At 42.3% G+C, this 26,463-nt stretch overlaps 1 long non-coding RNA gene across 1 annotated transcript in view; it reads right to left on the bottom strand.

The window, feature by feature from the left end:
• Positions 1 to 26,463, bottom strand: part of LOC137270085 (uncharacterized) — an 84,211-nt gene that overhangs the window by 57,343 nt on the left and 405 nt on the right. Inside the window, exon 2 of the long non-coding RNA XR_010955095.1 lies at positions 23,165 to 23,250. This is a non-coding gene — a long non-coding RNA (uncharacterized lncRNA). The remainder of the gene's footprint in view (positions 1 to 23,164; positions 23,251 to 26,463) is intronic.

Genomic DNA, 26,463 nt, shown 5'->3' with positions numbered 1-26,463 from the left:
ATAAAAAGTGACGTCAAGCGGGGATTCCCTTCTGTCATCGGAACGCAGACGACAAGAACCATTGTGGAAGCATGTGTCTGAGAATCAGGGCTTTTGTCAAAACATTGTGAAAAATCGTCTCTTATTCTAACCATACTGATAATATATGACCACTTTGAAAGTAATCAGTGTTTTCAGGCATTATGAAAACTGAAAGATTTGAGAAATGAGTAGAAGTTCGGTCCCTAAAATAACTCATTATTTTGATGTGACAACACCCTGGTCCGTATTCTGGCTTTCAATGTCTGGTGACGTCTTAGCAGGTTTTCGGGCCTACAGTGTTGAATAGGTTAACTTGAACTTCAAGACTTCCTCAAGGTTTTTAAGTCTTTTTCCAGGCTTTTTAAGGCAAATATAGATTTTAAAAGCGAATTGCCCAAACTACAGCCTTCTTAAAGACTCTATGAACCATGTTTGCCACGTGGTAGGTGGCTTTTTTTTTTTTAAAAAAAAATTGAACCCATCCACTTTTCACCTGATATTACACCAAGTACCCTGAACACACCCATTAATCTAAATCTATTAAAGAGTGCATGCATCTGGTCAATGTGACCATACCTAATGACTTCCTGAGAATACCTTTACCTTGAAGATACACAAACCGCCCTGAAGACACCCTGGAATCTAAATCTACCAAAGAGTGCAAACATCTGGCTTTGTAAACAGTCTATGTGACTATATGTAATGGCTTCCAGAGAATGCATTGAACCTGAAGACATACAAACCACCCTCAACACACCCTGGGATCTACATCTACCCAAATGTGCATCTATCTGGCCTCTATACACAGTCTTTATGACTAAACAGTATATGTAATAACTGATATGAATACCTTTAACCTGAAAATACACAAACCACCTTGAGGACACCTTGCAATCTAAATCTACCCAAGTTTGCATGTACCTATCCTCTATACACTTTGTCCTTACTGATGAAGACAATACCTTTAACTTCAAGATACATAAACCACCTTGAAGCCAGACTGGAATCAAAATCTACCCAACCTAACATGAATTTCGACTCTGTCAGCAGTCAATGTGACTACTTGATGACTTCCAGAGAACATCTTTAACATGATGCTATGTAAGCCACACTGAAGACACCCTCTAATCTAAATCTACCAAAGCATGCATGTTTCTGCCCTCTACACACAGTCTGTATGACAATACATAATGACTTCCAGACAATATCTTTAACCTGAAGATATACAAACCACCTGGAGCACACCCTGTCATCTAAATCTAAAAAAGGTAACATGTATCTGGTCTCTATACACAGTCTATATCACAACACACAATAACTTCTAGAGAATACCTCTAACCTGACGCTACAGATCCACCCTGAGCACACCCTGTAATCTAAATCTACCCTAGTTTGTATGTATCTTGTCTCCATCCATGCTCTACTCGATGCCTTTCAGAAAATACCTTTCACCTGAAGCAACACAAACCACCCTGGAATCTAAATCCACCTTACTTTGCATGCATCTGGCCTCTGTACACAGAGTATGTGACAATATGTGAAATGACTTCCTGAGAATACCCTTAACCTGGAGCTACACAAACCACACTAAAGACACACAGTAATCTAAATCTACTCAAGCTTGCATATATCAGGCCTCTATACACATTGTCCTTATTGACAAAAAGAATAACTTTAACTTGGAGATATATAAAACACCCTGAAGCCACCCTGGGACCTAAATCTACCCAACCTAAGATGTATTTTGATTTCGTATACAGTTTATGTGACTACTTGATGACATCCAGAGAATATCTTTAACCTAAAGATACACAAGCCACCCAGAAGACACCCTCTAACCTAATTCTATCCAAACGTGCACTTATTTGGCCTCTCTACACAGTCTGTGTGACTACACATAATGACTTCCAGAAAACACCTTTAACCTGAAGACACAAAAAGCACCCTGAACACTCCCTGGAATCTAAACCTATTCAACCCAACATGTATCTGGCCTCTATACACAGCCTATGTGACTACTTGATGACTTCAAGAGAATACCTTTGACCTGATGCTATGCAAAACCACCGGGAACACACCCTGTAATCTGAATATACCCTAGCTGGCATGTATCTAGCTTCTGCACAAGGTAAACATCACTACTTCATGACTTTAAGAGAATACCCATCACCTGAAATTATATAAAGCACCCTGAACAGACCCTGTACTTGAAATCTACCCAAGCCATCATGTATCTGGCCACCATACAAAGTCTGCTTGATGACTTCAAGAGAATACATTTAACCAGAAGATACACAAACCATGATGAACACATGTACACCCTATAATCTATCCAAGCAAGCAAGTATCTGGCTTCCATTCAGTCAATGTGACTATACATAATGGCTTCCAAAGAATATCTTTTAAAGATTTCTAAAACGTCCTCTACACATTGTTTATATTCGGTCTTAATGAACACCTAGATACATATAATATACACAAAACAAAGTTTTAAACTGTATTGTTTCATTATACAGCTTCTAATGTGAATCTATAACGCAGGGAACTTGTAAGCATTTCCTCATTTTGGAAGAAAATGAGGTAGGTGGTCACATGGTTGCTTGACAACATACCCAAGAGTCACTACCATACAGAGCCTGTTCGCTTACTAAGGTCTACTTCTACTTTAGCAAATAAATCAGACCAGGAAGACCAACCTGAATTTGGATGACATAGTAGATACTGATAATACCACATACATACAACCGTTTACATTTTAAAGTATTTCTAGCAGCAAGACCAACATGAATATTGATGATTCCACCAGTTGACAACATACAGCAGCAAGACAATCCCGATCCTGACTCAGTTTTGAATAGACTACAGCAGACCTATATACAAGCCAGATGCCTAAAATATGTTCATAGAAATCTGATCAGATACAGAATTTATTTTTCAGCAGTCATGGAAAAATTTGCAATCATTATAATGGCAATGCTCAATTAATGTATTAAGCCTGTCTTCCAGTAAACATTGGGAATGTAAACACTGAAATTGTTATACTTCGGGGTTCATTATTTTATGAAGGTTTTCAAGTAACTTTCAGCTTTATTTAATAAAATGTGTCCTCAGATTAAATTTATCCGTAAAGGTTTTAGTATGGTGATAATCTTTACCCTTATGGAAGTGGACAAGTTCAATCTCACTACTTAAATGTACTGATGTACCCTAAATTCGTTAGTGTATGTTTGGAGAGTAAATCGTTAAGACTTTTTATCAGTGCATCAAACATCAGTTTTATTACATTTTCAATTTCTATGTACGTGCAATCTGCAAAATTTGCATAATATACATAAAATGTAAAATGAAATGTGCTTGTAACCTTCATAACAGCTGATAATAGATATAATAAATAATCATAGATGCAATAAATTCTGATAAATCCGTACTGTATCGTTCTCTTCAACTGTCAGCTAGTAGAAAAGAAATTTCTTCATTGTATTGTAGTAGTAATGTGTAAAGTGTGATCAGTCCCAAGGAAAGACCAGCAATTAAGACACCATTCATGACACCAGGACATGAAAATCAAATCACATAATTTATTTGCATGCAAACCGTTTATGACAAAATAATGAATACAGCATGTACTTGTCATCAAGGCGAAGGCTTGCATGCATATTACCTGGATGGACTGGCATGAGCCTAAGAAAACAAGACTGCTCACCAATAACGTGACAAAGTGGTGACAGCAATTTGGAAACATGTGGGTTAAGAGTAACCTAAATATACAGCTGCCATTCACTTTCATTTTATTTACTGTACACTGCCTTTAGGAGAGAAAGTGTGAGAGAGAGTCAAGGTTTAATCAAGCCCTACAACCCACCCACCCACCCACCCTACAATTCAACTATCTTAACTTGGCTGAGGGTCAGTCCCTCATGGGATAACTGTCAGATATTAATCATTTATACTTACTTTTCAGCTATTATGTGCTGGCACTTACCACCTCTTCCACATGTTCCAAGTTCTCATTTGTCCATGCCAAAACTCTTCCCCATCCCTCCACTGTGACAAGCACTCACACATACGACAATGCACCTGTCTAGGGAAATAGATGACTTGGCTCTACAGAGTAACAGTTACTGCGACAGTGAAAATATCCAGATTTTGCCAACATTGGGGTCTTTCACAGCACTCCTCAAATGTTACAAACACAGATGACCAAGCGTGGGGGGCTTCGAACTCTGCACAATGAGAGCAAACAATCTATGACCTTCTTCTTGTCAAATAGAATTTCTCAGGAAATGCACATCCGTGTAGTCTACATAACAGGATAATCATCGAAACTGGAAGTGCAGTTGTCAGTTTCCAATACATAACCACAACAACACTTTATTCAAAACATTGCGCTTCGTATCACTTTCAAGTCAATGGCGAAATGTGAACACACTGAGCAGACTCTCGGTTATGACATCACACTCAAAGACTGAATAACATCATGTAATAAGAATGGCTAGTGTTTTTTAAAAGTCCTGTAACCTGAAGATACACAAACCACCCTAACACCCTCTATAATCTAAATCTACCCAAGCTAACATGTATCTGGTTCCTTTACACCTTGTATGTGACTGTACATAATGACTTCCAGAAAATAGCTTTAACATGAAGAGACACAAACGACCCTAAGGACACCCTGGGATCTAAATCTCCCCAAGCTAGCATGTACTTCGACTCTACACACAGTCTATGTGAAAGTACATAATGACTTCCACAGAATATCTTTAACTTCAAGATACACAAAACCATCCTAAAGACACCCTGTAACCTTCATCTACCCAAGCTAACATGTATCTGCCTTCTATACACATTCTATGTGACTACTTGATGACTTCTCTAAAATACCTTTAACCTGAAGCTACACAAACCACCCTCAAGAAACGATGTAACCTAAATCTACCAAAACGTGCATGAATCTGGCCTCTATACACAGTCTATTACACTATATGCAATGACTTCCAGAGAATACCCTTAACCAGAAACTACACCCTACAGACACCTGGTAATCTAAATCTACCCTAGCTGGCATGTATCTCACCTCTATACATGGTCTACTTGATGAATTTCAGAGTATACCCTCCATCTGAAGCAAAACAAACCACCCTGAAGACACCCTGGAATCTAAATGTACCCAAGCTAACATGTATCTGGGTTCTATACACAGTCTTTGTGACAATACATAATGACTTCGAGAGAACATCTTTAAACGCGAAGATACGCAAACCCCCCTGAACACACCCTGGAATCTAATCTACCCTACCTTGTATGTATCGTGTCTCCATACACAGTCTACTTGATGCCTTTCACACTATACCCTTCACCTAAAGAGACACAAACCATCCTGAAGACACCCTGGGATCCAAATCTACACAAGTGTGCATGTATTTTGACTTTGTACACAATCCATGTCACTCCTTGATGACTTCGAGAGAATATCTTTAACCTGAAGATACACAAATCACCCTGCAATCTAACTCTAACTTAGCATTCATGTATGTGGCCTCCGGACACAGTCTGTGTGACAATATATAATTACTTCCACAGAATATTTTGAGCCTCAAGATACACAAACCACCCTGAACACACCCCTGGAATCTGAATCTACCTGAATCTATACCTTGCCTGTGTACACAGTCTGTGTGACTGTTGGGAATGACAGCATGTTATGTCTCCAGTGTCTATTCTAGGATTTGTGCTATTAATGATCAAATTGCGCCTCATAAAGACAACAGAGCGCAAACTGTTGCGCATAGTAATTTGCTCTCTAACTACCTTTCAAAAAACATACGTAAAAAGCTTTATACTGACAAAGAATGACTTTTTAAAGTAACCTCCCTTGGTTAAAACCACTATCAGCACTGGGGAAACGAAATTCCATTAATATCAGTATGAAAATAGTTAACATTTTTGGATGAAGTTATGATTTGATTAATTACTTAATTGACAACGTTAGACTATGAACTCTAAACATAGTGCTTGTGTGCAGCACTTGCAAAACACAGTTTCATCGATCTTTTTTAGAACATCAGTTCGTTTTTGATTCGTTTTCGAAAACAGACAATGTTATCACTTTAAGTTGCAGACGACAAATGAATATGAAATTCTTATTTACAACGGTTTATGGTAATTTGGCGCGAATAATGCCAAGCAAAAGAATGAAAATAACTGACTTTTTGCACAAAATACCACTGAGAAAGCAACAGTGTCCGCCATGTCTCCCCAGACCGATATGTCTGTTAAGGAGACATGTGAATCGAAAGGTGAGCAAAACCCCGAGACTGACCCCGGTCCCTCCTACTCTAAAAAAACCCAAACCAACTGTTTTTCAGAAAAAAATGGTTGCCAGAATGGCCACGGCTCTCTCAAAATGAGGTTGGTGCTATGATATGTGACTATTGTACCCCAAATAAAATGAGCAATAGTTTCACCGGTGGTGATTACAACAACTTTCGTACATCCACACTACTGTGAAAGAAGGTAATTGACCCCCTACATTTTCCAAATCCAAATCCTCCTCCCCTCTTTTTTTTGTAAGGGGGCGACAACATAATCGGAAAATTATTATAAAAAGATTTCTGAAATAATATGAATGATCATTGATTTATATCATATCATTGGCCTGGTAATGTGAATCAAAAGCAGGAAATACCTCTGTTTTTGAAGCTATGTATAAATAAAATGTCAGGCGATTCATTTGATGGCAGGTATTGTTTGAAAGCTCTAAAACCAACAATGTCGCTACACCCTTGCCAGGAGCATTTTCCTACTTGTAAGGAGCGATTTCACTGGATAAAGATTGGTTTCTAAAGAGACTTATTTGCCACAGTCTACTATAAGGATTGTGATTGGTCGAACTCAGGCATGTGACCTTAGGTAGCACTTCATATTACAGCCATGGATACTGTTCTTGAAAACAAAAACCTGTAGAGTCAGACGGAAGTTTCTAAAATCACTGCCTATGCGTATGTTATGGAACTTAATGCCTGTATCATGCTAGATTATGACCTTTGACAAGAAAGTTTTATGCATATATTTCAGCATTAAACATCGTGTCCCAGTGTGAAGTTCAAGATGAGGAGAGCTGTATTGAATTATATTATACACTATCACACAATAATGATGGAAATAGTAACTTGTAATGTATGTTTAACAGCTATAGTAAACTTGTAATGTATGTTTAAAAACTTTAACGAGTACTGTTGTCGATTTTTTTCATCAGTTAAATCTTCTGACAGTTACTCATTGTCTTTTTAGAACAAGTCTGATTTGTTTCCATGGAATTCATGAAAACGGTAAATGCCATAAATCTGTTACCAACAAAGTCAAAATTTCAAGATATGTCTCATATATCTGAAAAGATCTGTTGAAAGATATGAAATGGTTTTCGAGTGGAAGTTTTGGAAGGAAGCCCATCCCTCCATTTTGAGACCCAAGTCTGAAATGTTTCCATGGAAACCGAGAAAATAATAAATCAGAGCAAAAGGCACCACTTTGGGGTCTGCGACACATATCTGCCAAGTTTTACTGACAGATATTAAGAAGTTTTTGAGTTCTGCTCCAGAACGAAACACACCTCTCACTTTTGAGACTAAGTCCAACACATTTCCAAGAAGACTAAGAAAATAAGAAATCACAAAAATCAGTACAGAAAAATATTGAATGGTTTTTGAGTTCTGCTCTGGAACGAAGCCCACCCAACCATTAGACCAACACCAAAATGTTGGAAAAACAATGAAAATATAAATGCCAAAAAAAGGCTGTGATTACTATATCTATCAAGTTTGGTCTAAAAATTTTGAATGGTTTTTGAGTTATGCTCCGGAAACAAAATGATTACGAATGGATGGTGGACGGGTGGATGGACAGATGAATGGACAGACGAGGCGTCGACTATATCCCCCACATTACATGCCCGGGGGCAGGATAAAAAGGAAAAGGCACAACCATAGGCAGAGATTACTATATCTTTCAAGTTTGGTCTAAATACACAGACACAAACCACCCTAAAGACACCCTGGGATCTAAATCAACCCAAGCTCACATGTATCTGGTATCTATACACAGTCTATGTGACTATATGTAATGACTTCCAGAGAATATCTTTAACCTGAAGACACAAGCCACCCTAAAGACACCCTGGGATCTAAATCTACCCAAGCTAGCAAGTATTTCGACTCTGTACACAGTTTATAGTTAGTGACTTCCAGAGAATATCATTTCTAGAGAATTAACTGGAATCTATGCAAAATATACCCATGCTGGTATGTACCTTGACCTCTGACACACAAACTGAATGAAACAATGACTTCTAAAATTGAGTTTATTTTGTTGTTTCGCAGCCTGGAATTAAACAAGAAGGACCAGACAATCCAGTGATTGATATCAATTATGAGTGATCAGAAAGCAGTAGCTGACATGTCTACCATAACATTCACAAATGAGCAAGCAATACCTGACAAGACAAGGCAATGGATAACCACGGTTTCCAATGACATTTATATTTGTGAGTCTGGTTGATTCTCCAAATTTGTTTTGGGATTTGACATCAAAATTTGAGGGTCAAACAATTTACAATGGCAATCGATTTTCAATGAATACTTCTTTTGGGGGGACATGTCTACATGTCTGAATTCTAAAGAATTATCAGGTGTACTTCTGAATCAGTTTGAAATAGGAAATGCCCTGAAAAACGAGGATGGAAATAGTATCTACACCTTCTGTCATGGATACATTGCCAACCAGATAACAGTGAAGCGAATCTGTGCCACGTCCGGAACTACAAGAATGAAACCTATCATCCCTTCTGGTCAACTGCTGCGACACGGCTGTGGGAAGTTAATAAAGAATTGCTCATGGGACACACATTACCACACAGACAACAGTGAAGTGGATCTGTGCAATGGCCAGGTTTGTGCAATTCACTGACAGTCTCAGAACCAAGGGACATAAGAAACTTCCACAATTAACTTGATGCAAAATATTTGAACGTAAGATGTAACATGGATGTACTACCTTGGAGAATCCTCTTTGTTGCCTGAAAGGGCAGTGGGGGATTGGGGTGTGTCATCTAGGGGGAGGGTATGGCACATGTGTTGTACAATAGGGACTATCTAGGGGCGTCTGTCATCTAGGAAAAGGTTGTCACCTGGGTCAACCTCCATATTGACAAGTGGACGATGGTGTGTCATCTGGGTCAATCTCCATATTGACAACTTGGGGTGGGGGTGCCTTCTGGGGCAATTTCCCCAAGGACAAATGGGGATGAGAGTTGATTTCTGTGGGAATGGTGTGTCACTCTCTAGACAACTGGAGGTGAAACAGGTCAGTCATCTGAGCCAGGGTGTGGCAACTGGGTAACTCTCCATACAAACAACTACGGGTGAGGGAGATCAGACATCTGGGGGATGGTGTGTCACTTCTGTCACTCTCCATATAGACAACCGGGAATGAGGAGTGTCAGTCATCTAGGGGAGGATGTGTCACCTGTGTCACTCTCCATTTAGACAACTGGGGGTGAGAGGTGTCAGTCATCTGGGGGAGGGTATGCCACTTTTGTCACTTTCCAAATACACAACTGAGGGTGAGTGAGATCAGTCATCTGGGGAGGGTGTGTCACCTGGGTCACTCTCTATATTGAAAACTGGGGATGAGGGGTGTCAGACATCTGGGGAAGGGTGTCTCACCTGGGTCAGTCTCCATATAGACAACGGGGGCTGAAATACGTCAGTAATCTAGGGCAGGGTGTGGCATCTGGGTCACTTTCCATATAGACAACTGGGGGTGAGAGGTGTCAGTCATCCGGGGGAGAGTGTGGCACATGGGTCACTCTCCATATAGACAACTGGGGGTGAGAGGTGTCAGTTATCTGGGGGAGGGTGTGTCATTTCTGTCACTCTCCAAATACACAACTGGTGGTGATGGAGATCAATCATCTGGGAGAGGGTGTGTCACCTGGGCCACTCAGCAGGGGATGAAGGGTATCCAGGGTTCAAAATTAATGCTTTCAGGTAGCAAAATGTCATTCTGAGTCATCATTACAAGAGTCATCAGAAGATGACAGATCCCCAGGTCCCCACATACCTGAAACGACAAATCATCTGACAGTTTTTTGATGTTTTCTTAGATAAAGTTTGAATTGGAAGTCCATGGAAGTCATGAAAAATACAAATGCCATACATCAGTAAACAGCAAAAGGCACCACTTCAAGATCTGTCTCATATATGTGCCAAGATCTGTTGAAAGATATGAAATGTTTTTTTGAGTTATGCTTCAGAAATGAAGCAAAAACCTCCATTTTGAGACAAAGTCCGAAACGTTGCCATGGAAACCGAGAAAATAATAAATCACAAAAGCCTGTAAATGGCAAAAGGCATCACTTTAAGTTTTGACTCATATGTCTACCAAGTTTTAAAGAAAAATATTGAACGGCTTTTGAGTTATGCTCCGGAAACGAAGTCCATCCCTCCATTTTGAGACTAAGTCCGAAACATTTCCATGAAAATAATAAATCGCAAAAACTTGTAAAGAGCAAACAGCACCACTTTGAGATCTGCCACACATATCTACAAAGTTTTGCTGACAGATATTAAGAAGTTTTTGAGTTATGCTCTGGAAATGAAACACACCTGTCACTTTTGAGACAAAGTCTGAAACGTTTCCATGGAAACTGAGAAAATGATAAATCACAAAAACCTGTACCTCATAGCAAAAGGTATCACTTTAGGTTCAGCTTGATGTATGTACCAAGTTTTGCAGAATAATATTGAACGGTTTCTGTGTTATGCTCTGGAAACAAAATGATTACGGACATAGAGACAGAAGGACAGACAGACGATGTGTCAACTGTATCCCCCCCGCATTACATGGCTGTGTGTATGTGCGGTGCGGTGCGGTGCAGTGCGGTGATAATAATGCTACTACCAGGTAAGGATATTTTTATACCAGGTAGCAAGTACTTGCTAGAAGCAAAAAACTCTGGGATCAGTCATCAGGGGGAGGGTGTGTCACCCTCCATACAGACATATGGGGAAGAGGGGTGTCAGACATCTGGGGGAGGGTGTGTCACCTGGGTCTCTCTCCATAAAGACAATGGGGGATGAAGGGTACCTGTAATCTGGGTATGGGTGTGTCAACTGGGTCACTCTCCAAATAGACAACTGGGGGTGAGGGGTGGCGGTAGGGGTAGTTCTAGAGCTACACAAGCCCAAAACACCAAACTGAGGACACCCTATAGCTAGAATCTAAACACACTCTTGATATGACAAATATGGTCACTATACTCAGCATGTTTTGACCACTTGACCAGTTCACGACATACATGCATATGGTCACTATACTCAGGTTTTGACCATTCAACCAATTCAAGAGAAAGATTTTGACTTCCATCTACACAAACAAGCATGAAGACACCCTACGATCCAAGCACACCCTTCCTATGCGAATGCGTGTCCCTACTCTAAGATAAAGCCTTGAGCCCAAGCTATACAAACTACCCTTAAGACACCTTCTACTCAACATCCGTCTACCCTGCAATAAAAAAATCAGTTGTGTTCTGTTCTGGCACTTGATCACTTCCAGAGAAAACATTTACCCTGAAACTTTACAACACACTCTTCATCAACCCATACTATGATGTATAATGACTACTTGACCTTTCCCAGACAAAGCCTTTAACCTGAAGCTATGCAACCAACCTTCACAACACCCAGTTATCTAAATCTATCCATGTTACAACCTGTCTGTGACCAACACTTCCAGGGAATACATTTAACCTGTAGCTGTGCAACTCACCCTCACCACACCCTGTTATCCACGTCTACCCATGTTATGACCTATCTGGCCTGTGTAAGTCTATCTGACCAATACATGCAGGGAATACTTTTGACATGAAGCTGGGCAAACAATTCTAATAAAATTTGGGAATCAAACCCTAGCTAAGTGTAAATAGCAAACACTTTAACCAGTGGGTTACCTCACAATCCCCTTTAACATGAAACTATACAACCCATCCTGAAGACACAGTCTATGTGACTACTTGATGACTACCAGAGAGTACCTTAAATCTGAAGCTATACAAATCACCCTGAAGACACAGTCCATGTGACTACTTGATGAGTGAGTGAGTTTTAAGCCACATTTAGCAATCTTCCAGCCATGTGGTGGCGGTCTGTGAATAATTGAGTCAGGGACGAGAAATCCAGTGATCAACAACATGAGCATCAATCTGCCCAATTGGGAACTGATGACATGTGTCAACCAAGTCAGCGAGCCTGACCACCCGATCCCATTAGTAGCCTCTTACGATAAGCATAGTCTCCTTTTATAGCAAGCATCGGTTGCTGAAGGCCTTAATCCTTAAGCTACACAAACCACCCTGAAGACAGTCTATGTGGCTACCTAATGACTTGATGAGTGTTACCAAACTGGGCCTAGATTTTCAAAGCTCTCTCAGCGCTAAGATAGTCGTAAGTTAATCTTAGTGGATGGCACTTACTATCTTTGCACTAAGAGAGTTTAAAAAATCTAGGCCCTGAACCTATAGAAATGACCTGTCAGTCACCCTGTAGAAATGTGTTAGCACGTACCTGGCCTCAACATACAATCTGTCTGATACCATTCTATCATGTCCAGATGTAAACTTTATACAGGTGCTATGCAAACTACCCAAAAGACACCTTGTAAACCCAATCTGAATTACTCTCTTTATCACTAGACTTTTTACAGTGAATTACACTTAACTTGAAGCAAAACAAACCATATATGACACACTATGTAATAACTTTTTTACCACAAGACTATTTCTAGACCATCCAGGTTAAACCTGAACCTGGGCTCATATGTGCTACATCTGTGAACATCTTCAGCGACATCTACTACTTGGATCATGTGGTCACCCTTGCTCACTTGATCAGCTGACATCTTTGTACCAAAACCTGTATATGTCAATCAGTGCATTGTGTGGTTCAAATTCCATTATTTATTTATTGCTGTCTTAAAGCTGGATTCCTGCTAAATGCAGAGTTTTCACTATGTGATGGAAGTCAGGAACAAGCCAAATACTGATGAATTGTGTGAATTTAGTTTTCGAAGCTTTCAGAAACATTAGAGCAAAATCAGGGCAGGCAATACCAAAAATTGTACATATGTGGCGACTTGAACCCGGGTCTTAGGTGTAACAAGCAAACCCTTTAACCACTAGGCTAGTCCACAGCCCTTAATTCTGTGTGAATCCCTAAAGCATTGGAACACAATCCTCACTGATGGCATGGCTCAATGAAGACAGCATTCCAGTCAGTAAATATTCAGCCAAATAGATCATGATGACAATTTGCAATTGGCTGAAAAACTTTATTGCTTAATACACAACACTATTCATTCAAATCAGGAACCATCTTGGTCTTATTACACTCTGTTGGAATGAATCTTCAATAGATGCCGAAATCTTGGGTCTGACAAACATCATCCAGAAAATATGTCATCACTCATACAAGATGAAATACTCAGACAGTATATCAAGTACTTTTACAACTTCCACAATTATAATCTCTCATAATTACAAAAAACAAACAGGACACTGCATCCCTAAATATACCCTTGGCCTTACATCATGTGATTCATAGCCATGGTGACAGTAAACTGTAATGAAATAATGATTTCCTAATTTGATTTTATTTTGTTCGAATTCTGAAGTTAATCCAGTACATGATATCAAGAGCAGTGAACATGGCCATCTAATGGTCAGAAAATCTGACTGTCTGGTACAACTAAGCAGAGCTAACTAGGGCCAGTTCTTACAAAGAATCAAAGAAATTAGTCTCTGTTATCAAGAACTTGACTCTATTTTCTATACACTGAGTATGGATCTGGTCACCTCAGTATATCAGGTCATGTGGGTGGCTGTGACCATGAGGGTGGATCTGTTCATGTGGGTGGATATGACTATGAGGGTGGATATTACCAACTAGGTGGATATGGTCATGTGGTTGGTTGTGACCATGAGGCTTGATCTGGTCAAAGGAATAGGGGGTGGATTTGGTCAGGTAGTGTATCTGGTCACGAGGGTAGATATGACCATGAGGATGGATCTGGTCATGGGGGTAGATATGACCATGAGGGTGGATATTACCAACTAGGTGGATATGGTCATGTGGTTGGTTGTGACCATGAGGCTTTACCTGGTCAAAGGAATAGGGGGTGGATTTGGTCAGGTAGTGTATCTGGTCACGAGGGTAGATATGACCATGAGGATGGATCTGGTCATGGGGGTAGATATGACCATGAGGGTGGATATTACCAACTAGGTGGATATGGTCATGTGGTTGGTTGTGACCATGAGGCTTTACCTGGTCAAAGGAATAGGGGGTGGATTTGGTCAGGTAGTGTATCTGGTCACGAGGGTAGATATGACCATGAGGATGGATCTGGTCATGGGGGTAGATATGACTATGAGGGTGGATATTACCAACTAGGTGGATATGGTCATGTGGTTGGTTGTGACCATGAGGCTTGATCTGGTCAAAGGAATAGGGGGTGGATTTGGTCAGGTAGTGTATCTGGTCACGAGGGTAGATATGACCATGAGGATGGATCTGGTCATGGGGGTAGATATGACCATGAGGGTGGATATTACCAACTAGGTGGATATGGTCATGTGGTTGGTTGTGACCATGAGGCTTTACCTGGTCAAAGGAATAGGGGGTGGATTTGGTCAGGTAGTGTATCTAGTCATGGGGGTGGATCTGGTCATGAGGGTGAAAATGTTCGTAAAGGTGCATCTGCTCACGGGGTGGATCTGGGTGTAAGGGTGGGTCTGGACCTGAGAGTAGATCTGATCATTAATAACCTCAATCAAAACTGATAACATCCAGAATCTTTGTGCAATACCCATGTAATGCATATCTGGTTTAACCATTTGACTGACCTAAACTAAACATTTCACATGCAAAACACCATGCTAACTGAACAACTGGAGCTTTTCAGGAGAAACACCCCCACAATCTAAACCAACTGCCCTGGAGGCATACTGAATACCAAATCAAACAATATCTAGGCCCAGTGAATGCTTCCAGAGATATATCTGTAACATGAAGTTACCTGAACCATCAGCAAGATACAATGTTTTCAAGAGATAATCATGCTTGTATATATCTGGCTACTATGCATACTTATTCTGACCAGTTGACCATTTCTGGATTATAACTTAGGGTTCCACAATCAACCTTGTAATCTTACACCACCCTCTATGTATCTCACCTGGACTATTATCTAAATCTACCTAATCTGCATGCATCTGACCTCTATATACAGTCTATGTGACTACTTCATGACATCATGCTTGCACCCTGGAATCTAAATCTACCCAAGCGTGCATGTATCTGTCCTCTATACTCAGCCTACTTGATGACTTCCAGAGAAAACCTTTAACCTGAAGATACACAAACCACCCCTAACACTCCCTGTAATCTAAATCTACCCAAGCTGGCATGTATCTGGCCTCTATACTCAGCCTACTTGATGACTTCCAGAAACCATTTTAAGACACCCAGCAACAACACTGTACCTAAGTTAGCATGTACCTTGCTTCTGCTGTCCAAAACTACCCAAAGTACAATCAATCTTGGCTAGAACAGCCTCTATATTGAAGACGCACAAACCACCCTGAAGACACCCTGTAATCTACCCATGTTAGTATCCATTTGGTGTCTGTACACAGTCTATTTAACCACCACTTGATCATTTCTAGAAGACCCTCTGTACTGAATGGGGGTCTGTCATCTCGGTGAGGGTGTTTCACAGGTCACCTTGTGCAGATCTGTCATCTGGGGCAGGGTGTGTCACCTGGGCGGTCTGTTGTACGGGGGAGGGTGTGTCACCTGGTACGTCTGTGGTCTGGGGCAGGGTGTGTCACCTGGGACATCTGCCATCTGGGGGAGGGTGTGTCATCTGGCTATATCCATGGGTCACCTGATGGGGATCTGTCATCAGGGTGAGGGTGTTTCACGGGTCACCTTATGGGGATCTGCCATGTGAGGGAGGGTGTGTCACCTTGGAGCTCTGCTGTCTGGGACAGAGTATGTCACCAGGGGTTAGTTACATGGGTTACCTCATTGCCATCTAGGAGGGGGCGGGTGTGGCCCTGGGACGTCTGCTGTCTCACCTCATGGGGGTCTGTCACCTGTGAGAGGGTGTGTCATCTAGGGGGGCTGTCATCTGGGGGAGGATATGTCACCTGAGTATATGCATGGTGAACCTTAAGGGGTTCTGCCATCTGGGGCAGGGTGTGTCACCTGGATATATACATGGGTCACCTTATGGGGGCCTGCCATCTGGGGGAGGGTGTGTCACCTGGGTATATACATGGGTCACCTTATGGGGTCTGCCATCTGGGGGAGGGTGTGTCACCTGGGTATATTCATGGGTCACCTTATGGGGGCCTGCCATCTGGGGGAGGGTGTGTCACCTGGGTATATACATGGGTCACCTTATCCAGGTCTGCCATCTGGGGGAGGGTGTGTCACCTGAGTATATACATGGGTCACCTTATGGGGGCCTGCCATCTGGGGGAGGGTGTGTCACCTGGGTATATACATGGGTCATCTTATGGGGGCCTGCCATCTGGGGGAGGGTGTGTCACCTGGGTATATTCATGGGTCACCTTATGGGGGCCTGCCATCTGGGGGAGGGTGTGTCACCTGGGTATATACATGGGTCACCTTATGGGGGCCTGCCATCTGGGGGAGGGTGTGTCACCTGGGTATATACATGGGTCACCTTATGGGGGTCTGTCATCTGGGGGAGGGTGTGTCACGCCATCTGGGGGAGGGTGTGTCACCTGGGTATATACATGGGTCACCTTATGGGGGCCTGCCATCTGGGGGAGGGTGTGTCACCTGGGTATATACATGGGTCACCTTATGGGGTCTGCCATCTGGGGGAGGGTGTGTCACCTGGGTATATTCATGGGTCACCTTATGGGGGCCTGCCATCTGGGGGAGGGTGTGTCACCTGGGTATATACATGGGTCACCTTATCCAGGTCTGCCATCTGGGGGAGGGTGTGTCACCTGGGTATATACATGGGTCACCTTATGGGGCCTGCCATCTGGGGGAGGGTGTGTCACCTGGGTATATACATGGGTCACCTTATGGGGGCCTGCCATCTGGGGGAGGGTGTGTCACCTGGGTATATACATGGGTCACCTTAAGGGGTTCTGCCATCTGGGGGAGGGTGTGTCACCTGGGTATATCTACATGAGTTACCTTATGGGGGTGGGCTAGTGACCCAAGGTTGTCACTGGCCCATCAGACACATTACTGGCCTGAATAATTCATGATAATTTTTAGACAATAAAACTGTGCATACAAGAATATTCAGAGTATTCATTTCACAAATTAATCGTTTCAGACTATTAACTGTGTGTCTCTGCCATTGGTGGGACATACTCTATGAATAGCCATACATTTTCAAAGAAGATCAGAAAGTCACCAATACCCCAACACAATGGCCATGTACTCTTCATGAATATTGTCTACAAGCTATGACTAAGTCAACTGTTTTGACATGTATATAGGAAAGTGGATGGAGAGCAGTGAATGTTTTTGTGTTCTGCTCTATAAGAAGCAATATCACCAACTTCAGTTGAAGGCAAAATTGCTGCCATAGAAACATAAACATTATTTTAATCAGAATTCCAAAACTACCAAAAGTTACCAGTTCACCATGAGATATGTGTATGTTCGAAACTCAGTGAAGAAACAGTGAATGGTTTACAGGTTATGCTCCACCAATCTGAGTCAAAGGCAAATTTGTTGACATGGAAACACCGAAAATATTCAATTCAGAAGGAACAAACTACCAAAATACACCAGCACACCACCTGACCTATCTATTTGCCAAGTTTGGTAAGGAAATATTGAACGGTTCTAAACATCAGGCTAGCTATTCTCGAAACATTCATAGCCCAACAAACTTCTCATGCCCATCCATATAACACTGGCTACGATCAAAGTTGAGAATTCTTGAGGCTATGAACGTTTCAATAATAAGGGCCCTGCTCCGCAAAATGACAAACATGCACGGACCAAGTCCATTTAAATGTCACAAAACACAATGGTGGGGATTAATTTATTCATATAAAAATATTTTAAAGGTCACAAGAAATAAAAAAATCAAACATAATTAAAACACAGTTATCACATGTTCATGATATATAAAATGCACTGGTGATTGTAAATTAAAAAATAAACAAAATTATAAGGGTATAACTGCAAATCAAAAGTGCAATATTTTGTACTTGGGTTTACCTCCTCGAAACGAAACAGTTGCGATACCAGTCCCAGTCAGGGCCAGTGGGAGTACACTCATGTGTAACGAGGCCTTGTCATTGGCCACTGGTTCATTTGCCAGCTCTTTGTTTATAGCTTATAAGCCCGATATATGTTAATTTCAGTAACTGAAGTTGTGTAGAGCATATTGTCATTAGCAGACAGGTAGACATGTATGTGTCATATTTGGGATTTCACTTTCTTAGTAAAGTATGGTACACAAAGTACACAGTCTAGACTACCAGTTGTCCGACTTTCATTTTTTGTGGAAGTCGCGGTGGCTGAGCGGGCTAGGCAGCTGACTTTGTGTGCTGGCGATTAGGTGCCTGACTCTGAGGGTGCGGGTTCGAATCCCGGATGGGACTCAATCGAAAAAAGTACTACAATTTGTACTTTACTAAGAAAGTGAAATCCCAAATATGACAAATGTTGCATTTGACCACTTTCTAAATGGCATCGTGTAATCATAGCTTTCGGCCGTGGGAGCCGTGCCAATTAACACTCATCAGAGGGGTACACAAAGTACGCAGTCTAGACTACCAGTTGTCCGACTTTCATTTTTTGTGGAAGTCGCGGTGGCTGAGCGGGCTAGGCGGCTGACTTTGTGTGCTGGCGATTAGGTGCCTGACTCTGAGGGTGCGGGTTCGAATCCCGGATGGGACTCAACCAAAAAAAGTACTAGAATTTGTACTTTACTAAGAAAGTGAAATCCCAAATATGACATATGTTGCAAAAGTAATATGTATACAAATTACGCAAAAAAAGTCATATTCAAGAAAACAGGGTTTTACATATTTTTCTAGTTATCTGAACAATGAATGTTTGTTTACCTTTCCTTTCATTTTCGTTTCGTCCATGTTTGTTGTGAGAGAATGCGAAACCTAAACTGCAATACCTTCATGGGAGAGGTTTCCAAGTTTCAGAACATGGCTTTGGGTTTCAGCATAACCGAGGATATGATTTGCTAGAAACCAAAAGCAGTTTAGCAGAATTGATTATCCCCTAATTTCACCACAGTGCTGGCATGAAAAGTGGTTTTGGTGCACACGTAGTGCATGTGCAGGGATTAGATTCGCGCAGCTTGAACGGGAAAGGTGACTCGTAAAACCACTGCAAGTGATGCATGCAGGGATATTTCTTGTGATTACAAGCACCTTGGTTCCGCAGTAATAAAAATACACTGGTCCCATACTCAGTTGCGAAACAAGTTTTCAAGAAAGTGTAGCACTGGAAATTTAATTTCATTACAAAGGAACTGTTCACAATTATGGCTAAGGAGGGTGGTGGTGGTGGGGCACCTATATTATTCTAGGGAGGTAGGGGGTCAATTTTGTACACATGTTCTGGAGGGAGTTCATTGAACATGACAAGCAGGGAGATCACTTACTTTGCACATTATTTTTGGGGTGGGGGTTTGGGGACTAGTCATTCACGTTGTGTGTTTGTGCATGTAACTCCATAATCATCATCATCTAGACATAAGTAATGAACGGTCCCTAAAGATTGTTCAGCTTGAAAGATGAAATGTTTTAATACATGTCTATGGAAGCACAGAAAAATATGGTAAGTGTAACAAGCAGTCTCTGTCACAGACATCACCTATGAGGCAATATACACCATAAACAGCTGAGGGTGTGTCACCTGGAGGTATGTACATGGGTTACCTTCCTGGGATCTGTCATCCGGGGTTATCTACATAGGTCACCTTATGAGAGGTCTATCATCTAGGAAACGTGTGCCACCGGGCGAATCTACATGGGTACCCTTCTGGGGTCTGTCACTGGGGAAAGGGCGTGTCATCTGGGGTTATCTACATGGGTCACCATATGGGGGGCTGTCACCTGGGGGGGTTGTCAGCTGGGAGTATGACGTATTACCTTATGACGGGCTGTCACCTGGGGGTGTGTCCTCTGGGGGTATCTTCATGGGTCACCTTATGGGGCTGTCATCTGGGGGAGAGTGTGTCATCTGAGATTATCTACATGGATCACCTCATGGGAGGCTGTCACCTGGGGGAGGGTCTGTCACCTAGGGGTATCTACATGGGTCACCTTATGGGGGGCTGTCACCTTGGGTTATCTACACTGTGTCATCTCATGGGGGTCTGCCATCTGGGGGAGGGTGTGTCAGGTAGGGGTATCTACACTGGTTACCTTATAGGGGTCTGCCGTCAGGACGGTGTGTCAAATGGCAGTATCAGCATGGGTCATGTCATGGGGGTCTGTCATCTGGGGGAGGGTGTGTCAGGTAGGGGTATCTACACTGGTTACCTTATAGGGGTCTGCCGTCAGGACGGTGTGTCAAATGGCAGTATCAGCATGGGTCATGTCATGGGGGTCTGCCATCTGGGGGAGGGTGTGTCAGGTAGGGGTATCTACACTGGTTACCTTATAGGGGTCTGCCGTCAGGACGGTGTGTCAAATGGCAGTATCAGCATGGGTCATGTCATGGGGGTCTGTCATCTGGGGGAGGGTGTGTCAGGTAGGGGTATCTACACTGGTTACCTTATAGGGGTCTGCCGTCAGGACGGTGTGTCAAATGGCAGTATCAGCATGGGTCATGTCATGGGGGTCTGCCATCTGGGGGAGGGTGTGTCAGGTAGGGGTATCTACACTGGTTACCTCATAGGGGTCTGCCGTCAGGACGGTGTGTCAAATGGCAGTATCAGCATGGATCATGTCATGGGGGTCTGTCATCTGGTAGTGTCCACATTTATCACCTAAATGGGGTCTGCAATCTGGGGAAGAGTGTGTCACCTGCGGGTATCTACATTGGTGACCTTGTTCAGGGTGTGTCACCAGGTGGAGGGTTTGTCACCTAGGGAATCTACTTGGGTCCCCTGGGGGAGGGTGTGTCACCAGGGGGAGGGTTTGTCACCTAGGGAATCTACATGGTCACATGATGGGGTGTGTCACCTGGGGGAGGGTGTGTCACCTGGGGGAGGGTGTGTCACCTGGGGAGGGTGTGTCACCAGGGGGAGGGTTTGTCACCTAGGGAATCTACATGGGTCACATGATGGGGTGTGTCACCTGCGGGAGGGTGTGTCACCTGGGGGAGGGTGTGTCACCAGGGGGAGGGTTTGTCACCTAGGGAATCTACATGGGTCACATGATGGGGTGTGTCACCTGGGGAGGGTGTGTCACCTGGGGGAGGGTTTGTCACCTAGGGAATCTACATGGGTCACATGATGGGGTGTGTCACCTGGGGGAGGGTGTGTCACCAGGGGGAGGGTTTGTCACCTAGGGAATCTACATGGGTCACATGATGGGGTGTGTCACCTGGGGAGGGTGTGTCACCTGGGGGAGGGTGTGTCACCTGGGGGAGGGTTTGTCCCCCGGGGAATCTACATGGGTCACATGATGGGGTGTGTCACCTGGGGGAGGGTGTGTCCCCTGGGGGAGGATGTGTCACCAGGGGGAGGGTTTGTCCCCCGGGGAATCTACATGGGTCACATGATGGGGTGTGTCACCTGGGGGAGGGTGTGTCACCTGGGTTATCTACAAGTTTCATCTTAGTGGGTTCTGTCATCTGGTGTGTCACCTGGGTATATATATGGGCCAACTTGTTGGGTTCTGTCGTCTGGGGGAGGGTGTGTCACCTGGGATTATCTACATTGGTCACCTTATTGGGGTCTGCTGTCTGGGGGAGGGTGTGTCCTTTGGGACAGTTCATAATCAGGGGACCCATGAAGGTCCCAGGGTAGAATAGGCCTTCAGAAACCCATGCTTGCCATAAAAGCCGACTGTGCTTGTCGCAAGAGGCTACTAACAGGATCGGGTGGTCAGGTTCGCTGACTTCACTAACACATCATCGGTTCCCAATGGCGCAGATTGATGCTCATGTTGTTGGTCCCTAGGTTGATGTACAGACTGCCGCCATATAGCTGGAATACTGCTGAGTGCGGTGTTAAAATAAACTCACTCACTCACTCTGTCATTAGGGGTAGGGTTTGCCACCTAGGGAAGGGTGTTTTACCTTGGGGATCTACATGGGTCACCTCAAGGGGTCTGTCACCTGTGTATCACCGGTGGATCTGTCATTTGTGGCAGGGTCTGTCATCAGGGGGAGGGTTTGTCACCTGGATTATCTACCTGGATCAATATATGGGGTCTGTCACCTGGGGGATCTACATGGATCACCTTATGGGGGTCTGTTACCTGGGTATGGGTGTTCCACCTGAGGGATCTACAACGGTCACATTATGGGAGGTCAGTGTCACCTGGCGTATCAACATGGGTACCCTTCTGGAGGTCTGTCATCAGTCGGGGAGGGTGTGTCATCTGGTGTTTCAATGTGGGTCACTTCATGGCGGTCTGTCGACTTCAGGAACAATGTTTAAATGAGAATCTATTATCTTTGGGTGTGATATCCCTGGCGTCTGCTACCTAGAGGTATGTACATGGGTCACTTTATGGGGGTCTGTCACCTGGGGAAGGGGGAGTCAGCTGGAGTAGAGTGTATCAACTTATGGGGTCTGTCATCCAGGGAGGGTGAGTCACTTGGAGCAGAGTATATCACTTATGGGGGACTGTCACCTGGTGGAGGGGGAGTCGCCTTGAGCAGAGTGCATCAACTTATGGGGCTGCCACCTGGGGGTATCTACATGGGTCACCTTATGGGGGTCTGTCACCTGGGGAAGGGTGAGTCACCTGGAGCAGTGTGTATCACCTTATGGGGGTGTGTCACCTGAGAAAGAGTATGTCATCTAGGGGTATCTACATGGGTCACCCTATGGGGGTCTGTCACCTGGGGGCAAAATGTTAACCTGAAGGGACAGTGGTTACCTGTGGGGTCCGTCATCTGAGGGGACAATGTTCACCTGTGGGATCTGTCATCAGTAGGGACTGTGTTCACCTGGAGGGTCTGTCATCTGTTAGTTTTAGAAAAATAATCAACATGTAAACATATCTGTACTCAACAATACAAAATTAACATTTCATTATAAATTTAACCATATATTGCATTGCATTGTATGTAGAAAACAGTTATTCTTTATTATTGAATGTTTAACAGATGGTGTTCACTTGTCATTGTTTACAGTGTCTGTCAAATTCTGGGCACAAAATAAAAAATAAAAAAATTCGGAACAAAATATGCCAAAAGCATATTTTCTGTTTATTGTGTTCTGTTGCAGATATAGAAAATTCTTGTTGCTGTACACTATTAACCCAGTTTAGTTGTTGGTTTGAGTTACTGAGTGTAATATCATCGTAGAATAATACATATAATCATGGTTATAACAATATACAATACTAGTAATTCAATTAACACAGGCATGCTTTAGAACGTGCGCTCCATGAAATAACAACCTTAAGCCCCTGGGGCGGTTATCTGACCATCTCTCCGTGCGATACCGTAACAAAGGTCAACTTCGCTTCACCTTAATCCTAGCATTGCACCTTGAGAAGGACATTTCCATCGGCATATCAAGTTTGCCACTCATATGCCTCTACCTTAATGTTTTAATGGAAACATCTTCAATAAATAAATACAGAACAAGTCAATTTCTTTTAAAATTAGTAATACATGTGGACATTGTCCTTAATAATGACTGTCAACTAAAATGGGCATGTTTTTGACCTAGTGGTATATGCAAAATAATAAGTTTGTGATTCGCTGCGATAACCACCTCAAGGTCCCCTGCAGGTGGTTAAAGGGGCACTGATGCGGAGCAATTTCCGTGGACTGGTGTAAACTTTTGTTATTGTTTTTCTCCCGTGAGTACCCGGATGATATCCCAGAATTCGTGACTGGTTCGTGACCTCTGCTGCGCATTCCGTAAGTGCAATTGATAGTTTAATTATAGACAGATCAACTTAGATGAAGTCATTTTTACTTCATAACAAATATATTATGAAAACAAATGAAACACTTTGAAGGTTAATCATCTGCCAGTGGTAGAAATGGTAAAAAACTATTAGGACAGGAAAATAACGAAGCCAATGTACGTCTCTATATTTTGTCTCAAAACCCTAATTAGTTTATTGTCATATTTGTATGATTCTGAAAATTAATAAAAGAACACACGATCTGCTTATACTCATAGTAAATTTCTAACATAACAGCAACATTTATACATTGTATAGATTGCCAATGTGGATCCTATTTCACACACATACGCGATCTAGTGTGTGTTTTCTGTCATACAGATTCTGCTGAATGCTACAACGAATAAATTAAAACAAAATGCAAATAATGAGTGTAAAACAGACTAATTTTATAGCAACAATGTCAGGCTACTACCTTGTTCAGGAATGTATCCATCAATATCCACGTAAAAGAAATCGTATTCCATTCATCTGCAGCTGGTAAATAATCCTGCTCTGTGTCGCGTGTCTTACAACTGTCTAGTTTGCGAAAAAGTAACACATCGTTTCACGTCTTTCGTTGGTGAAAACCAGATAAACCTCTCATTGGTCTCCCAAGATAGCACACCTGGCAACTAATTGTATGATGTCCACTATTCTAAGTAATTTAGTTAACCAATAATGAGCAATCAATCAATCAACGCAAGGGTGGTTAATTCTTTGAAGGGAGGATGTTGTTTTTGCTCTCACTCTTTACGACAGGGTGTAGTCATCTACACACACTGCCTTTTGACAAATCCGCTAGAAGATAAGAGTAATTAATCAATCAGTGTGTTATCGGTTAATCCTTTGATCGATGTTTGTTTTTGTAACTCAGCTGATAAACCCTCTTGCATCACTTACATGCACATATTACATAACATACAATACATTTGCCATTACAGACCTTAATTTATAATGTTGAGTATTTACTCCAGACAGGAGAAATGCCAAATGGGAACCTTTGTTGAGTAACCTGAATGGTGTTACTACTAATTGAACCTGTTATAAATTCATTAATTGACCATCCAGAGAATGATGACAAATAACACGTGTAGGTTTACACCATCAAACGCCAGTTACAGCAAGGAAGATGTAGTCTCTGTGTCGCATGCAGCCGGAAAACACTTATGGGCCGAAACTGTTTTGAGGATACCAACGGAATTTCGTTACATAAGGAATACACACAGGCATTTGCTGTGTACTTGGGTAAATAGGTGAAATAAGGGTTTTTTAACGTAAGAAAATTTTCAGATTTCTCTACCAAAGGCAAAGTCATCGTTTTTTGTTTACGAATTCAAATAAATCAACTGTGTGTTTTTATTATCATAAATAATAAACCATTGTAGCTACCATAGCTACCAAAATTTACGTATGATATTTGCTATCACAGCTGAACCAACACTCAAAACTACCTATATATATAAAGCTTTGCAATCTTCCGCACTGAAACAAATGGCTTGCTACGTGCCTGTAGACATCATATTTTCATGTAACATGATTAAATATCAAGGTTAAAAACACAGAAATAGGATCAAATTGGATCAGTAACTATACCATCCGAAAAGAACTACATTGCTGGGATATTTGGTTACGATCAGACAATGATACCATGGATATTTTTAAACAAATGGCATATGATGGGCATCCAGCCTCCTGACAGTGCCCCTTTAACACAGCAAACCACTCGCTTGGCAGTGGTCATTTCACCCATAACCCAAGGACTCCAGTGTCCCCTTATTTTCAAACACTGCTTAACATTTTTACATTGTCAACAATCATAACAATACTGAATGCTGATGTTCAGACCTGTTCAGAGTCCAATATTCAGCCCCAAGTCTGCAGCAAATTGCAGAAGAAGTTCCCAGTTATCGTAGCATTTACTAAAGAAAATTAAAAACAATAAAATGCTGCACAATTATGAACATGTGGTTCCTTAAAAGATATAACATAAAATTAACCAACAGGCCTGGAGAGTATAATTTATAACCATTCCCATCCAAATGATCATTTAATCAAAGCATGGCAATTTTTCTAAATTGTACTGCAACAATGATTGCTGTCAAAAATATGATATCTACAAACTAAGTCAAATTATCTTAAATGCATCGCTGTTGCATGCTCGCCATGTAAAACAAAAGATACCTCGGAAACCAACCATATGAAAAACCGCACACATTTTGGTCTGCGCGATCATCTGAGTTTCAGCTTTTTGGAATTTCTTCCCGCGATATTGT

This window comes from Haliotis asinina, unplaced genomic scaffold (genome assembly GCF_037392515.1).
Source record: "Haliotis asinina isolate JCU_RB_2024 unplaced genomic scaffold, JCU_Hal_asi_v2 scaffold_39, whole genome shotgun sequence".
Taxonomy (NCBI): Eukaryota; Metazoa; Mollusca; class Gastropoda; order Lepetellida; family Haliotidae; genus Haliotis; species Haliotis asinina.
The sequence above is the reverse complement of the archived record's forward strand: the minus strand, read 5'-3'. Positions and strand labels throughout refer to the sequence as shown.